The sequence below is a fragment of the Caretta caretta genome, chromosome 1 (assembly GCF_965140235.1).
Source record: "Caretta caretta isolate rCarCar2 chromosome 1, rCarCar1.hap1, whole genome shotgun sequence".
Lineage (NCBI taxonomy): Eukaryota > Metazoa > Chordata > Testudines > Cheloniidae > Caretta > Caretta caretta.
The window spans coordinates 11229205-11246802 of NC_134206.1; positions in this window are offsets into that span (position 1 = coordinate 11229205).

Below are 17598 nucleotides of genomic sequence, written 5' to 3' on the forward strand. Positions count from 1 at the left end.
TCAGGGTATGGGGGTGCAGCAGCACCCCCTGGCTTGAAGCGGTTTCCATCATACACAGGGTTTACAGTTTGGTTCAATGGCTCTCACCACCCCCACTATACACAGTGTTCCAGCACCCCTGAGTTCAGCCTTCTCCTTGCTCTGCTAGGAGGGAGGAGGCAGCATGTATGCTGATCCCCTTCCTAAAGCTCATCCCAATTGGCTGGGAGAGGGGGGACCCCGGCCCTCCCACTTTGCAAGGCTCCTGGTCCCTGGTCCTTACAGAAACATAACAGGAGTTCCTCCTGAACACGACTTATTCCTTGGACCACTTCTTCCCTACCAGTATTTCCCAGCTCCTTGCAGATATCTCAAAATCTTACAGCTGACCCCTAGCACCACTACCTTTATGGGGACAGACTAACCCCTCTGTTTTGGGGCTACTGCATAACATCCTGACAAACCAGGGGGGGGGGGGTCCATTCATCACATCCATGTTGGAGCTCTGAGAAACCCCTGTGATGCTGTCTACCCTGGTGCCAGCTCAGGATAGGGCTGCTGGCTAATTCACTCATATGCTAATAGAAATCAAAGGAGCATCAAAAGGTATTGTAGTATAATCAGGCCAGTTCACTTGTGTGTTTGTTTAGTTCAAAGGAAAAATTAAAGGAAACACTTATCTTTATAATCTGTTGATTGCTATCATATTGTGTATATCCCTGTAATTGGTTAACCATAGATTAAAAGTGTGCATTAGTGTTAAGATGAGAATGTACTTGATGTGTAAACTTTATGGAAGCTAATGAAGGATTCTTGTTTGCTGAGGGTGGGGGGAGGGATAGCTCAGTGGTTTGAGCATTGGCCTACTAAACCCAGGGTTGTGAGTTCAATCCTTGAGGGGGCCATTTGGGATCTGGGGCAAAAATTGGGGATTGGTCCTGCTTTGAGCAGGGGGTTGGACTAGATGACCTCCTGAGGTCCCTTCCAACCCTGATATTGTATGATTACATTTGTATCCTGTATATCCCTGTAATTAAAATTACCCATTGTAGCAAAGCAATGACTCACCAGTGCAGCACCTCCTGCAGATCATCTGGGAATTAGCTCTTTTCCAGCATATAGAATGCCCTTTGCTAGCCAGTGTCTCACCTGCCACTGGCCCCATGTCCCTCCAGATCCTGGTGCCCCTTTACCTCAGGGTTCTGCCCCAGCAGTACCCCCACAGTCTAGGTCTCCCCTCCCAGGGGAACCCCAACCCTCTAAACCCACCTTGCCTCAGTGGCTACTGCCAGTCATCATCTAGTCCCCGCTCACTGGGGCAGATTGCAGTCTGTAATGGCCACCCATCATTGGCAAAGGGATAGGACCTGCTACCTTTGCCTATCCCAGGCTGCCCCAATACCTTTTGCCCTTAAACGAGGCCTGCAGCCTGGGGGGTTACCAGGCTGAAGCTCCCCAGCCCTGCTCCACTTCAGATACCTCACTCTCAGGCAGCTAGCCCTTCCCACTCCAGGGCTAGAGTAAGACTCCTTCAGCTCCTGGCCCCCAGCCCTCTTATCAGGGCCAGCTGAGCCCAAATTGAGCTGGTCACACCTGTGGTCAGCTACTAAGGTGCTTTCACTCCTTTTCCCAGCCACAGCCCTCTCCAGGGCTGATTTTACTATTGGCTCCCCGGGGCAGCCCTCTCCCAGGGCTGTTTTAACCCCTTCAGGGCCAGAGTGGGGTCACCACCCCGCAACACCCATCAAACATAATTGGAGCCTTGGAAATGTAAATGAAGAAGACTGCTAACTTCAAAGCAAGGACTGTTTTGTTTGACAACAGGAATTCACAGACTCAGTCTGCATTTCCTACTCATCAAAACCCACGTGGGTAAAAAGAAAAGGAGTACTTGTGGCACCTTAGAGACTAACCAATTTATTTGAGCATGAGCTTTCGTGAGCTACAGCTCACTTCATCGGATGCATACCGTGGAAACTGCAGCAGACTTTATATATACACAGAGAATATGAAATAATACCTCCTCCCACCCCACTGTCCTGCTGGTAATAGCTTATCTAAAGTGATCATCAGGTGGGCCATTTCCAGCACAAATCCAGGTTTTCTCTCTCTATATATATATATATAAAGTCTGCTGCAGTTTCCACGGTATGCAGCCGATGAAGTGAGCTGTAGCTCATGAAAGCTCATGCTCAAATAAATTGGTTAGTCTCTAAGGTGCCACAAGTACTCCTTTTCTTTTTGCGAATACAGACTAACACGGCTGTTACTCTGAAACCTGTCATTATCCACGTGGGTAAAGACACTGTTCAGATTGTTTTTTCTGGAAAAGCTATAAAATAGATGTCAAGGAATGATCCTGTATCTCTGACTGTTTGCACTCTTACAGGGAAGTTACCAAATGCAAAGTGGAGATCCCCAGAAACATCTGGGTTCCTGAAAAGACTTTTGGAAAACCAAGAGATTACTACTTCTCTGGATTTACAAATTTTGAGTCACCTTTTAATGTAGTTTACCTGCTTTAACCTCTCAATAACTCTCATTTCTTTTTCCTAGCTAATAAATCTTTAGTTAGTTTACTAGAGAATTGGCTGCCAGTGTTGTTTTTGGTGTGAGATCCAGAGTACCAATTGACCTAGGGTAAGTGACTGACCCTTTGGGGTTGGAAGTAACCTGATGTGGTGTGATTTTTGGTTTTAATAACCTGTTATCACAAAGTTTAGTTTGTCTGGGTGGCAAGATAGGCTGGAATGTCTAAGGGGACAGTCTGTGGTAAGACTGTCCCAGGTAAGACTGGTACAGTAATCCAGGAATGCACAATTGTTACTGGCTTCGTGAAATTTAATTATTGAATACACCACCAGTTTGGGGTGCCTGCCCTGTTTTCTGACAGTCAGACCTAAGATTGGCACTCTCAGCTGTGAGCCACTCCAGAGGGCGTGACAATTGGAGTAGTCAGCACAGGATTCACATGCCACAGGTCAATTGGGCTTAAAGATCATAACCCAACACTATTTAAAGTTTAAATTTGATATTGAGAGTTTTAAGGATTAAAGGTGAGTTACAATGGATGAATCACAATCCTATGAGAGTCTTGACTCAAAAGAACTTGAAAAATTATGTCAAGAAAGGGCGCTCTTAAGAAGAAAGCCCCAGAACACGAACTGAGAGCTTTGCTCATGGACTTCGACCAAAAAGCAGGGTCTCAGCCCCTCCCCCCCGCCATATCCCGGATGCAGAAGAAATGGCCCCTCTGAGGCACTTGGAAGCCAAGAAACAATGCAAGCATGAAAGAATAACAGTGGAAGTCCAAATGAGGGAGAAGAAAGATGCCGAGGAAGCTAATGAAAAAGCCACTCTTCTCTTCATTAATTTATGCCCTCCCACTCTTAGTCCCATGAGGTATTACTCCCGCCCCAAGCATGCTGTCTCTGCAGCCCCTGCAGGTCAGGAAGCTCTGCGAGATCCGAAATCAAAGATAGGTCCCCTGTGTGGCAATGCAGCCTAGTGTCACCAGGCTCCACAAGGCAAAGCCTTCGAACTGCCAGCGCCCAGCTTCCCCCGTCCTGCTGCTAGGGGCAGTTTAGCTCGGTTTGTTTCTCCATGAATCAGGGGAGTTTCACAGTATATAAACAGGGAGCCATGAGAACTGATGCAGGAGGGAGTAGGATTTCCAAGTAAGCTTGTGTCTGTCTTGTGCCCTCTTCAGGCCACATGCGCCCTCTATGAGATGATCTCGGTGAGCAAGTCCAAAGATGCCACAAACCGCCTCTATCCTCAGCTGCTAATGGCTCTTCTTCTCGAAGTCCATTTCAGTCTGGGACAGAGCCTGCCCGGGGATACGGTCTCTAGAAGGGAAAGCAGCCAGCAGAGCATCCACACCAGGTACTGCGCCTACTGTAAAGCCAAGGGTCTAATTATGTGGACAGTCATAGTTCTCTTCTCCAACTCTCATGTGGACCCTGCAGGTTTTCCGTAGCTCTCTCTAATTCTGAGGGAGTTAGCAGGCAGGGCTTAGGTTGCAAGGGTGTCCCTCAGTGGTAAATGACGTACTGACCTATGCACCGCAGAGGAAGTAGAAAGACTATCCCAGCAGCTATGGGGAGAATCTAGTGGGAGCCAATTTGCCAGTGTGTCAAAGGAATGTGGGTCCGACACGAAAGGGCTTAGATTCTCCTGTTCTGAGGCACTGGCATGCCCTAGTGCTGATGTGCAACTGCCCGTAGGATTTGCTCAGAACTCTTTATCCTTCTTCATATTATTAAATTGTATTACTACAGTGCCTGGGAACCCCAGTCATGAACCTGTGCCTTCCTGAGCTCTGTTTAAACCATTTGTGTGTCTTTCCACACACTGAGCTTTCCATCAAGTGAATCCATCACTCCCTGACAGACCTACCATGAGGGGGCTCCTGGCACTCACTCACACTGGTGTGTTGTTTGAATCTAGCTCTGCAGTGGAGGCTATAAAGATGCTGCTTCTCTGTGTTGGCTGCCATTTCGAGCTGAGCGTTATGGAGAAGGAGCAAGGCTGGATCCTTCTACAAAGCCCCAAAGATCACCTCCATGGGGTGAGCCTGCTGGCCAGGTAATACACAAGTGCTTTCCATGCATTCGGTCCTGCTAGTGGGAGCAATTCCAGAATGAAAGATTCCTCACTTCCAGGCTGCCATATTGTCCCAAGGTGACCTCCCCACCCCCTTGTTGCAGAATGTGCTTCTTCCCTTACTAACAAAAGTATTTCTGCTTTTATGTCACAGAGCCATGGTGCATTATGCTTGCCCTGAGACCACAAAGATGCTACTGGACCTAGTGACCCCGCTCCTCGACAGAGGTGATGAGAAATACAGGCTGACCACAATGGCCTTCTTTGTAGAGGTAAGTTTCATCAGCTGATGAGAGCGATGGGGTCTGGTGTCCTAGATTAGTGAGCAACTCCTTAAATCAAGGCTTTGAGACTCACTATTGTGTTACATAAACTATGACCTTTATTGGTCATGTCCACATTGCCAGGTGTCCATGCAGCTCTGACTAGCCTCCTCCAGTCCTATCCCAGCATGCTCTGAGCTCAGTGTAAAATCTGAGATGGATCCTTCAGGGGATCTTTGGTTGCTCCAAAGTCATGGTCAGGAGACTAATGGGAATCGCCAAGAAACTAATGTTCTATAGAATGGCATCAGCCTGGACTCTCCCTAAGGGCAGCTGGGTCTCCTTCCGGCATCAGCCTCCCTGCAGCTCCATGAAAGGGGACCTGTGACGTCACTAAGGACAAGCAAAGAGGGGCATTGAGAGTGGGTATGGAGGAGAGAGGATCATAGTAAAAGCTCCCCCAGGAAGTCAGTGGGAAGACGGGGCGTCACACAGAGCGGGGCTGATGTATAGCAATGGACGGTACAACCTGTAGGCTAGGATGCCTCTCCGGAGAACCGACACAAAAAGTTCTCCGGTAAGCACCGTGCTGCTGATTTGCTCTGTTTTTTTCAGCTTCTGCGTTACAAAGAGGCCGAGAAGCTGCAACATCCAGACACTCTGGACCGTCTCGAGGAGTGGACAAAACACCCCAGCTCAGTTTTCCGTTCACTTGGTCTAAGAGGACTCGGCATCCTGGCAACCCAGCCAGGGAAGGTGAGAGCCCGGGCTTGGTTAACTGGAAAACTATGAGGTGGACTGAGTTCTGGGCAGGCAGTGAGGGGCAGTGTTCTGAGCCCACCTCTGCCACTGACTTGCCACGCAAGTCACTGACCCTCTCGGTGCCTCCATTTCCCCAGCAGTAATGGGATTAACAACAGCCTCTCAAGCTGTGAGGCCGTGCAGATCTTTCCTCTGAGAGTATTTTAGATGGGATTTTACAGCTTGTATTTCAGGTAGACATTATCATTCTCCCCCATGCAAATTACCCCAGCAGCATTCCTATTCCTTGCTTGGAGAGACCATTCCTGGTGCTGTCACAAAGGAAGAACTTGATTGGTCTAAAGATCTTAGGGAGTGCCTCACACAAAACCCTGTCTCGTAGCCCCCTCCGGTGGCAAGACCCAGCATTGCAGCACTGCCTACATTTCCCCCTCCTAGGCTTGAACTGGGACTTCACAAACGCCTCAAACAAGCCTTTGAAGGCCAGAAATAAAACCCTCAGAATCCAAACCTGACAATGTCCAACGGACTAGAAATCAGAAACAGGATCTTCTGCCATTACCACGTCTCCTCTTCTGAGCTCACCTTCAACAAAGGTCCCGCCCTGTCCTTACTAAACATAAGAAAACTTAACTTTGACCCCCCCCCCTTTCCTGGGCACCCCTTCTGCAAGCTCTTTGCCCCCAGGCTCTGCAGAGTTCTTTGTTCTCTTGGGGGAGGACTGCTTTCCAAGGCTTCCTCCCCAGGGGCCCTTTTCCCCCCAAGATTCCCTCTGTCTTCCCTCCCAGGGAACTCTAGGAGCCCCTCCCCGCTGCTCCTGCTTCCCCTTCCTTCCTGGCAGCCCAAAATAGTTGTGGTCTCCTCAGCTGCATCTCATTAATGCATGGGGCTAACTAGCCCCAAAGTCTCTGGCCCTGGGAGAGGCAGAGCACTCTCTTAAAGAGCATTTCTGACCCTGCCCCCAAATGCTATTTCAATTCCTTACATTATCAGTTCCAAGTTTCTCAAACTTTCCAGAGGGTTCAGCTCACCTAGGACTCCCCATGGGCCAGGTTTGATTTTTTCCAAAGTTTCACCATTTGGGGGATTATCTGCCTGGGAAAAGAAGGTGGATAAAAGTTTTTGTTTGTTTGTTAGTTAGTGGAAAAACTGTCCTTCTGCTCAGAGATATCTGAAGGGATTTTGTCCAATCTCCCCAGAAAAAAATCACAAATGACTGGGGAGACAGCATGGAAAATTTTCTTCCAAAAGGGAATGCTTTTAGGAACGTTGTCAAAAGGAGCAGCTTGAATGGAAACTCTGTATCAGCCTTAATTATGGAGATTGCTGCCAGCCCCTGCTATAATAATAATTAATAATATTGCGCAGAAAAGAGAGAAAAGCCCTGAAGCAAATCACAGCTTTGCCCACACTACACCAGAATGCCCTGGGACTTGGTTAGGATTCACTGATTGCCTTGTCAGGCATCCCTGTCGATTCTAAAGCACCATGCCTCAAATAGTGGAGAATGAGCTTCTCTCTGACTTGGTGCCACAGGGTAGAATAAATACAACCCCGGGACTGTGGCTTGTACCCACTGGAGGGCTGGGAGATCTGATGAGCCCCCGTGTGTGTGTGCGTGTAGGTGGAACAAGTCAAGGCCCTGCTGCCTGCCATCCTTTGGGACTCGGATGAGGTGGATGATGGGAGTATTCTGGAGGCCGTCTCAGCTGTTCAGAACCTTCTGCAGAGCCTGGATGGGAATGAGCTCACCAGTGTGGCCAGGAAGCTAATCCCCTTTCTCAGTGCCGTAAGTCGGGGGCTCTTGACCTGCCCATCCCCACCCATGCAGTGCTGTGACTCTGGAGTAATAGTGGTGGCATATCTGACCTGATCAGGTCCCGGCCATTGCCTGGACCTCAGGCACTGGTGAGACCTTGGTCTCGCGTGTTCTCTGCGTGTGGCACGCAATTGTTTGGTCTCCTGAGGACTGATATGCTTTAATGTAACCCAAGTTAACGGGCTCAATGTAGTGGTCATGGGGTGAAATGTAATGTCCTGTGTTTTGCAGGACAGCAGTCTAGATGAGCGAATGGTCTCTTCTGCCCTTAAATGCTATGAAACTATGAAAGTGTTGAACCCATTAAAGAACCCCTCCAAAGAGCCCTTCACTGTGGATGGAGTCAGCACTTACAGGAGGCCTCCAGGGAAATTTAGGAACCACTGTCCTAGCCTGTGTTGTCTGCCCCTCCACCCAAACCTTTCTGCAAATGGGTGCCCTCTTGGTGGGCGGACCATGGAGTTATTAGCCAGACTGGCCCCTATCTGTGGTTTGCATTGTGCCAAGCCCACCCCGTAAGGAGAGTGTGACGCCCCCTTGGTGAGATCCCCTCATGGTTGTGTGTCCATCACAGGTGAGACCCCAGGTGCGCTCTGCCGCCATCACGCTCTTTACAGAGTTGCTTAACACAGTGAAGAGGAGGCAGAAGCACCTGCTGCTGGAGGAAGTGACTCGCAGCCTGGTCCCACTGCTCCTTCACTTACAGGACGAGGACCCTGACATGGGCAAGGTGAGTCCCACTGCCATGCGCTCCCTGGTGCAGCAGGCCCAGACTGCTCCAGCTCTCCTGCTAGATCTGTCTCCGGATACGCCTCCCAAAAGTGCAAAATCTCAGCCCCACCCGCTTAGCCAAGCAAGTTCCCCAGCCTTCAATGGACACACAAGTGGAGATGTTTTATGGCTCCCAGCAGCCACTTCCAAAGTCACTGAACTGCAGCCACCATGACGATCAAACTCCAGGAGCCGCCATTAATAGGAACAAAGAGACACCAAGGGTCAGCAGGATACCATGTGACCCCCACATTCCTTTCCCTCATTGATCATTTCAGCTGGCTTTTCACTGCAGAGTGACCACAGATTCCAGCTCTTTCCATGATGCAAACCCTCCTTGTCCCATCTTGTGTTGCAGAGGTGTCAGAAAGCCTTGGCTGGGTGTTTTCAGCTCCTGGGATGGGCTTGGCCTAAGCAGATTAACAGCACGAAGGCTTGGCACGACCATCCCCAGATGGTGGACAAAATCTGCCAGCACTCTGTAAGTGAACGATCAGCTTCTCGTGAGTGCCGCTCCTAGATTTGGGATCGGAAACGTGTTCCCTCTCAGACTCACTGCTCTGATTGCCTGTCTAGCACTCACACACTGCACTCTGGCTTCCCCTTAGAAGCACCCAGCTCCCCCACTCCCCCCCGTGCCTGTCAGACCCGAACAGCCTGACCTGGCCAGGCGTTCAGTACGGAGGTGAAAGCTCAGAACAGAAAGAATCAGCTGATGGCAAAAATGCCTTCTGAATCCTGCAGGAAACTGGATTTCCATATTTTTCACCTTACCCCAGCCCACTGGCCACTTCTGCACTGTATTTCCTATGCTCTGCACCCTCTCTAATGTCCTCCCCAGATGAAGCCAATAGCAACCTGGTTTCAGTGTTCTCTAGTGCCAGGCTCCAGCCCTGCAGTGGCAGCAGCTCAGACATCAGCAATGTGTCTGGTGACACTTGGAAATGGTCATTTAATGACTGCCTGGCATGTAGATGGTCTGACCCCAGGATACATGGAGATGGGAGCTGCATTCTTCCCACCCCTCCAAGCCAAGCAGCAACATGGAGATGAAATCTCTCTTCTCCTTCCCCTGCAGCCCCAGCAACAAGAAGCTGTCACACATTGTTGGTTTCTATTCCTAGGTGCTGAAGCTCAAGAGCATATCTGACATCTTGCTCCAATGTCTGGATCACCTCCAAAGCCCCCAGGCTCCAGTACGACGGGCAGCAGCCATCTTTATAGGTAATCACTGCTTTTCTTAAGCAACTTCTATCTGAGACGTTGTCCCGTGTTCTGCTTGGAGGGCACTAGCAGCAAGAATGAACCCCCTGGGATCCTAGTGTCTTGATTGCCTGCCCTTGAGGGAGTTGGACTGGGGGATTATATCAAAAGACATGGAGCAAATTACAACCCTACAAGCCTCCAGCTCCACTGACTGGAATCCCTGTGGGACTGCAGCAACACCATATCCATTGGCAATCAGGCTCTCTGTATCTTCAAGACCATGTGCCTCTTTGTCTTGGAGCTTATGGACTTGTCTGATTATCCCAGGGACCCCTTGAAAGCTGTTTTGCTTGTTGGAAAGACTGACACTTCTTAAAAGATAGCACTAGGGGAGGTGAAAACTCCAGCAAGATTAATTTCCATTGTATGTTCCAGGTTGCACTGTTCAAAGCTCAGACCCTGCCATGGTCAGGCAAGAGAAGGAGTTGATACTTCAGTGTAAGTAGTTGCCATGTGGGCATGTGTCTGTGATTGTCTGTGTTTGCATGTGGAAGGAGAGCTCACGCTCACTGTGAACCATTCCAGGAAAAAGTGCACCTCCTCAAGTTGCCACACTGAGTTCAGTTTAGACATGGTCAGAGGTAGCTGTTGAGAGAGCCTGGACATCAGTCCCAGCTTTGTTGTCTCTGGTGTCAGACGTCACTTCCATCTCCAGGTGCCAGAAGGTTTTACAAGGAGAAAGTAAATGCCAGGCAGGATGAGAGGCCCTGGCACGTGTCAGGGAGATGGTGATACAGAGGTGGATGCCCCAGAATGCAGTGGAAGATGGTGCTGCCAAAGGCAGATGTCACTGAGGACTTAAGGAATTCTCAGATGGGGATGACACTGATAGCCCTGGCAGGTCCAGGGCATCTGGGAGCAGTTAGTTGCTGTGGTAGATACAGAGGCCCATTGTGCAGGTGCTGGGGCATGCTAATACGATATGTGTTTTGACCTGAGCTTCCTCTCTATCTCAGCTCTCGATGCCCTGCGGCAGGATCCAGATTCCTCTGTCCGTGTCAGTGTCTCACGGGCCATTCAGCAAGTCCAGGATGCTGGCAGAAACCAGTCACCTCAGACCCTAGGAGCTAGATTCGGGAACCTGCTCCACTGCTTGACTGGCAAGGAGGAGAGGGAAAATGCTCCTGACCGAGATCTCTTGGGTGGCCCGGACCCTTCCCAAAGCCACTGATGGGACTCAGGAGGGCCCTGAGTTCCCACAGAGAAGTTGGTGACTGGAGGTCGGCTGAGCCACCACACCAGGCCCGAAGCCACCAAACCAGCCAGTGAAGCCTGTATGAGCCTGTGGTAATTACCTGCATTGTTTCCCATGAGATGTAGGCAGCTGGGGAAGAGTTTAAGTGACCCCAGTACTCAGCAGAATGACAGTGACAAGACTGCTAATGTAAAACCAAGGGCATTTGCTCTCACGTCTCTGTCTTCCTTCCATAAGGCGATGAGTTGCAAGACAGCTGGTTCATTACATCAGCCACGGCATTAATGACCTTTTCTCTTTCTTCTGATTAGCCTCCGATCTCTGATACATTCTTTGAGACCGTGTAAGAAGAGATGGAATCTGTGCATTCGCCCTCTCTTGCTATGGAGACATGAGAAGGTTCGACAGAAGTAGATGCAGGGTGGATTAATCTACTAGGGACTAACAGGTACATGCCATATGGTATGTTCACTATCTGATCTGAAAACTTGTGCTTTGGTCCCCTCATCCTTCTCCAGATATTTATCCAGCTCCTCTCCATCCTCTCGTTCTATGCAATCCAGCCCAAATAGGGATAATTCTCCTTCACTGGCCTCTTATCTTACATAATCTGACGTTTCTCTATTCCTACGTGATAGCTAAGTTCAAAGCTGTCTGTGAAGCATTACAGAGGGATCTCCCAAAACAGGGTAACTGGGCAATAAAACGGCAGATGAAATTCAGTGTTAATAAGTGGAAAGTAACGCAGCTTCCATAAACTCCAGAGGGAATTCTGCACCAAAAAATTTAAAATTCTGTAAAATTCTGCATATTTTATTTGTCAAAATAGCACAATATAATCACCCCATTTTCAATTATTTGCTGACACGTTTTTTAAAATAAATTACCAGAATAATTAGGGATGTCGATTAATCGCAGTAAACTCATGCGATTACCTGAAAAAAAATTACCTCCTGATGCAGGGGGTTAGGCTCAGGGGAAGTGTTGTGCGGAGCGATTGTCGGGGGGGGAGGGGGAATTCTGGGTGTGGGGGTGGTTGGGGGAGGAATTCCAGGTGAGCGGGGTGAGGCTCGGGGGAGAGGGGTTTGGGGTGCGACGGGGTCCAGATGCATAGGGGTTGGGTGGAGAGGGGGACCAGCTCCCCATACAGTGCCCCTCCCCCGTGGTCGAGAAGCAATGGCAACAGGAAATGGTAGAAGGGGTCACTGTATGGGGAGTTGCTCCTTCTGTCCACACGACCTCCGTCCACCTGGCCAATCCCCGCACCCAAAGCTCCCCACTGAGCCTCACCACCTGCACCCAGACCCCTTCCCCCCACCAAGCCCCCCTATGCTGTAGAGCTTCCTACAGCTGGGGGAGGTTTCTGGGTTGATCTGACCCAGACCCAGCTGCTCCCTGCCAGGGACTCAAATGGGGGGGAACTCTGTCTCCACCATCCTCCCCTCCCCTCCCCAGCTGGAACTAATGTTCCTGGATGGCTGGGGCATCCCCAGACACCTCTCTTCCTCCCCGCAGTGCCTTACCTCTCCCGCAGCTGCTCCGGGTACCCAAACAGACACGACAACTCTGCCAGGAGGGGTGAGCGAGCACTTGAGCAGCTTCTCATTGCTTCCCCACAGAAGCTATTTTTGTGCAGGGATGCACAGAGAATCATGTGTCTGCATGTGCACAATGGCACAGAATTGCCCCAAGAGTATTCCATATGAGGAAAGATTAAAAAGACCAGGACTGTTCAGCTTGTGAAAGAGACGACTAAGGGGTGATATGATAGAGGTCTATAAAGTCATGACTGGTGTGGAGAAAGTGAATAGGGAAGTGTTATTTACCCTTTGTGTAACACATAAATCGGGGGCTAGCCAATGAAATTAATAGACAGCAAGTTTAAAAGAAACATAAGGCAGTACATCGTCACACAATGCACAGTCAACCTGTGGAACTCATTGCCAGGGCATGTTGTGAAGGTCAAAGGTATAACTGGGTTCAAAAACAACTAGATACATTCATGGAAGACAGCTGCTGATGGACCTATTAGCTAAGATAGTCAGGCACACAACCCTATGCTCTGGGTGTCTGTAACAAGGTTCAGCAGGGCCCTCTTGGCTCCAGTGTAGTTTATTTACAGGTTGTGCTCCCACCATACAAGTAGCCCTTTACCATCTACAGGCAAGAGGGACGGGACAGCTACCTCTCTGTTTCTACTTCCCACCTTTTCCCTTTCTTCCTGCTCCCCCTCCCCCAGCTTCCTTCCTCTGAGGCTTTTATACACCCCCAGCCTAATTAGGCAGCAGCTGTCTCTGCTTCCCCAATTAGGGCCAGGTGGTCTAACCAGCTCCAATTCACCTCACTTAATTGGCACTGGAGTGATAGAGGGCTGGCTCAGCAGTTCCTGCTCAGCGCCCTCTCACAATATCCTTCAAGCTGGGACTGGATGACAGGGGACGGATCACTTCATAAATTGTCCTGTTCTGTTCATTCCTTCTGAAGCATCTGGCACTGGCCACTGTCAGAAGATGGAATGCTGGGCTACATGGACCATTGGTCTGACCCAATATGGCTGTTCTTATGATCCAGGCCTCTAGTTCCCCCTGGACAGTTAAATAAAATGCTTCATCTCTCCATCCATTGACATTATATAATCTCACTTTTCTTTCGACACTTGGGCCAGCACTTTCAAAGATGGATGTCAAAAGTTAGGTACCTAAATCCATACTTCTTCTTCAACACTTAGCCGAACGGTTGGCCGTAGCAATTGTTCACCATTGATCTGTTCCTGTGCTTGATGGGCCGAGAGCCCAATGTCGGAATAGACTTGAGGCACCCATGTAATAAGGGGCCTGCCTCTGGGCTGCCTCCACCCCTTGATTGGGGGAGTTTTCTCGGATGTTACGGGCCACTCAAAGAACGGCGTTCGCCGGAACATCTTTTGGCATACTCGCGACATGTCTGAAAAGCATAAGACGCATCTGCGGACAATGGCCCCCACAGTCTGTAGACCGGAGCGACCCTAAACATCTGCAGATGAAGTCATTCCGCTCTATGCCCAATATACAACGTTGGCCTTTTGTGTGGAAAGCCTCCAGCTTGGCCCAGCCTGAGTGGCTCAGTGTCCATGTTTTGTAACCGTACAGCAGTATGGAGAGGATACAGCCCGACTAGATCCTGAACTTGGTTGTCATGCCGAGATGATGGATTCCGTATTCATTGTAAACGAGCCACGGGAGAGGCTGCAGTGCCCCACTTAGGCACCTAAATAAATGGCCTGACCTTCTCTATACCAATAACTTCTCACTCGAATCTGCCAAAGCTGCAGCTGCTCAGCTCCTTTGAAAATCAATCCACTTGTTGAATATTCACTGAATATGAATGTTAGTGCCAGACTTTGGACAGTGACATAGGAAGACGCTGGCCTGAGCCTATACATGTGTAAGCGGGGAATAGTCCTGCTCTTGTGGGGAACTTTCCTGGCTTCTGCACTACCCCGGTGAAGTGGGCTAGCGAAAGGTTCCGAGTCCTCGCTCCCACTTCCTTTACCCAGAGGCCTCCTTGCCCTTGAGGACTCCCCTTCCACTCTCCTGTCTGGCAGAGTCCTCGTCACCCCAACAAGGTTGACCCAGGATTCCTGGGGGGCTCGACCCCCAACCCTGCTGTGGTCACCTAGGACAGGGGCTAAGGTGTCCCCACTCTGGGGTACTCTCTCTGCACTGGGCACTTCTCCGACCCACTGACCATTACATACAAGTTAAAGCAAATGCAAGTTATTTAATCAACAATTAATTTTAAAAAGAATAAGGAAAAATGGGAAAGGTTAAAGGAAACACATCACCCCGCTCTGTGGCAGGGAACATCACAAACAGTGTCTCTGGAACGTCAGGGCAGTTCACAGTCTGTTCCTTGTAAGTCCCAGGCCTCCTGCTCAGGCCCTGGCTTTGCTGCAGGGATGCCGTGGGTTGGACACTCGCTCTGGTGATGGCCACACGCTCTCAGGCTCTAAGCGGTAGGACCCTTCTTCCCAGTGTCTCCCCCGCCCTGTCAGGGTTACGATCCACGCCTAGCCTGCAGAGCCCCTTGGCTGAGGCCTCTCCCTGTGCTGGGCCCGCTGCCCAGGGTCCCCCTCGATCTCCCCAGCTGCTCACCACACCCAGCTCCAGACTGCTCCAGCCCCAGCTGCATCACGCGGTCTCTGCACGGCTGCTGCTGCTCTGCCTCCAGCTCCCTGGGCTGCTTCTTTGGCCGCTCTGGTTGCTGCAGCTTTGCTCCCAGGACAGGTCTGCTCTGCAGGCTGCTTCTGTGACTCTGCTCCCAGCACTGACCTGCTTCCTGGGCTGCTTTTCTGGCCCCTCTGGCTCTGGTTGCTGCAGCTCTGCTCCCAGGGCAAGTCTGCTCTCTCTGAGCTGCTTTTCTGGTCCCTCTGGATCTGGCCCAGCTCTGCTCCCCAGCTCACCTTGGCCCCACTCTGTCTGACCCAGGCAAATCCAGGTCACATGGAGGACGGGACCTCCCTGGCCTCCTGACTCCCTGATTAGCCTGCTCGCCCTGTCATTCAGGCTCACCTGGAGCATTGGCCACTCCCCATTTGTCCTGGCGGTTGTCAGGCTCAGGGTCCTGATTTCCCATCGACCCTTCCCTCTTTTTAGTACTGGGAGCTAGCAACTAAAACACCCCCACTGAATGTTAGTAAGGGGGCAACAGTCCCCTTACACATGGACTCTCACCCTACAATCCAGCCTCTCAACAGACACATCCCAGCTTCTGACTGTGAGCCATTCTGCTACTATTAACAATGTCTAGATGCTATAAGTGAATTAACATGTAATGATAGATAGATGATAGTATAAGCCATTCTTTCTACCATCTGCCATATGGATTTCCTCTGTAGAGCTCGCTGTCCCTGTTACTCATGGGTATTTATGTTCCAGAGCCCCCCATCACTGTGCTGGCCATGAGAGAGGGAAGGATTTCATGCCCAAGCAGGGCAGGAAGAAGCACAGGTTCACCTCAGTTGTCGTCTTTGCTGAGGTAAGTTTTGTTGACTTGTTGAACTGAGATTGCAGCACGTAGCTCAGGCCCATAGTCTCACAACTGGCAATGCCCCATATGTATGTCGGGGGCACCTTGCATCCTGACCTGTAAACGGGGTGACCTGGGGTTTATGTAAAAGGCAGGGATTGGGTTGAAACCATAATCATCCAGATACTTTTGAGGAAATCCCTCTGGAACAGTGGAAATAGCATAGCATTTGGCCATCAGTCTCTCAGTAATTTCCCAGATTGTGACTGCGTTTGTGCAGCAGGGCGGTCACCCCGCTCCGACCCTGAAGGGGTTAAAACAGCCCTGGGAAAGGGTTGCGCCAGGGAGCGAATCATGGGCTGGCTTGAGGCAGCCAATCAGGGCCTGGCTGGGCCAGTATAAGAAGGGCTCCTGGGGAGAAGGTAGTCAGTCCCTCTCTAGCCTAAGAGGGAGAAGGATCTAGCTGCTTGAGTGAAAAGGGTACCTAGAGCAGGGCACAGGCAAGAGGAGCTCCAGCCTGGTAATTCCCCAGGCTGAGGCCTTGATAAAGCCCTATGTGGGTACTGGGGCTACAGAGGTGCAGCCTGGGAACAGGCAGAGGCAGCTGGTCCTAACCCCTTGCTGATGATGAGTGGCCATTACAGACTGCAGTCTGCCCCAGAGAAAGGGGGCCAGATGATGACTGGCAGTAGCCACTGAGGCAAAGTGGGCTTAGAGGTTCCCCTGGGAGGGGAGACCCAGAGTGTGGGGGTACTGCTGAGGCAGAACACTGAGGTAAAGGGCACTGGGGTCTGGGAGGCAGGTGAGGCACTGGCCAGCAGAGGGTGCTCTGGAGCTGGAGTTGAGCTAATTCCCAAGATGACCAGCAGGAGGTGCTGCACCAGTGCATCCATGATCTGCTACAGTTATCAGATATCTGTGAGATATCTTGAAAGCTGCTCTCTTTGTTGAGAGGCTGAAGCTCTGAAAGTTAGCCCTGGAGAAGGTAAGCATTAACAGGAGAGCCATTGACAAAGCCCTGGCTGGGATGAATTAGTTGGGGATTGGCCCTGCTTTGAGCAGGGGGTTGGACTAGATGACCTCCTGAGGCTCCTTCCAACCCTGATATTCTATGATTCCCTAGGGTGCACTGTCCCGCATGTGACAGACAGACCCAAATCAGAAGGCCTGGGCTTGGTACTTGAATGTAAGTAATGTCCTTAGGCTAGTTCAGTAAGGAAGTAGAGGTCCCAGGGTGTGGGTCAAGGAGATGCCAATGGGGAGGCAGAGGCCCTGTCATGGCACCAATAGGGTCTAATTTTCACTGTGTGCTTTGGTCATCCACTGTGTGATGGTCCTCTTCTGTAATGGGTGCCATCGGCCTGTTGTAATGGCTCCAACACCACCCTCCTCCCAGCCTGAGGAGAAGAGGGCGTTCCTGAGGGAAAGAGGGCATGGCTGCGGCATCCCCGAGGCTGCTCTACTTTATGCTGGGGGGCCTCCCCAGTGGCCAGATCCCCTCCAAGTTGGTGGGGGTGGTGCACAAAAGCGGCTTTCAGGCACATTCCTACACAGCTGCAGGATCTGCATTGAGCCTAGGATCTGCAGAACCAGATCACAGGCTGGCCCTCAAGTCTGGCAGGTTGGTAGATGCTGCATTGAGCAGTACAGTGACTCGGTATCCTGAGTCAGGAAGCTTTTCTGCTGCTTTGCTGATCAGAGGAGCCTGGTAGGCAAATGAGGCAGGAAGAAGATACACCTGGTTAATACAAAGACACAGATGAAGCCCATATTTCCTGGTTTTTAGTCAAAGAAGATCAGGGCAATATGACTTGACAGTCCTCAGCAAGGACTCATCAGAGAGACCATCAGATATAAAGAGGCAGGAGGTGGGGAATACTGGGTACAACTCCCCAGATACAGTTCCTTAGTCAGGGATCCGAGTGAGGGTG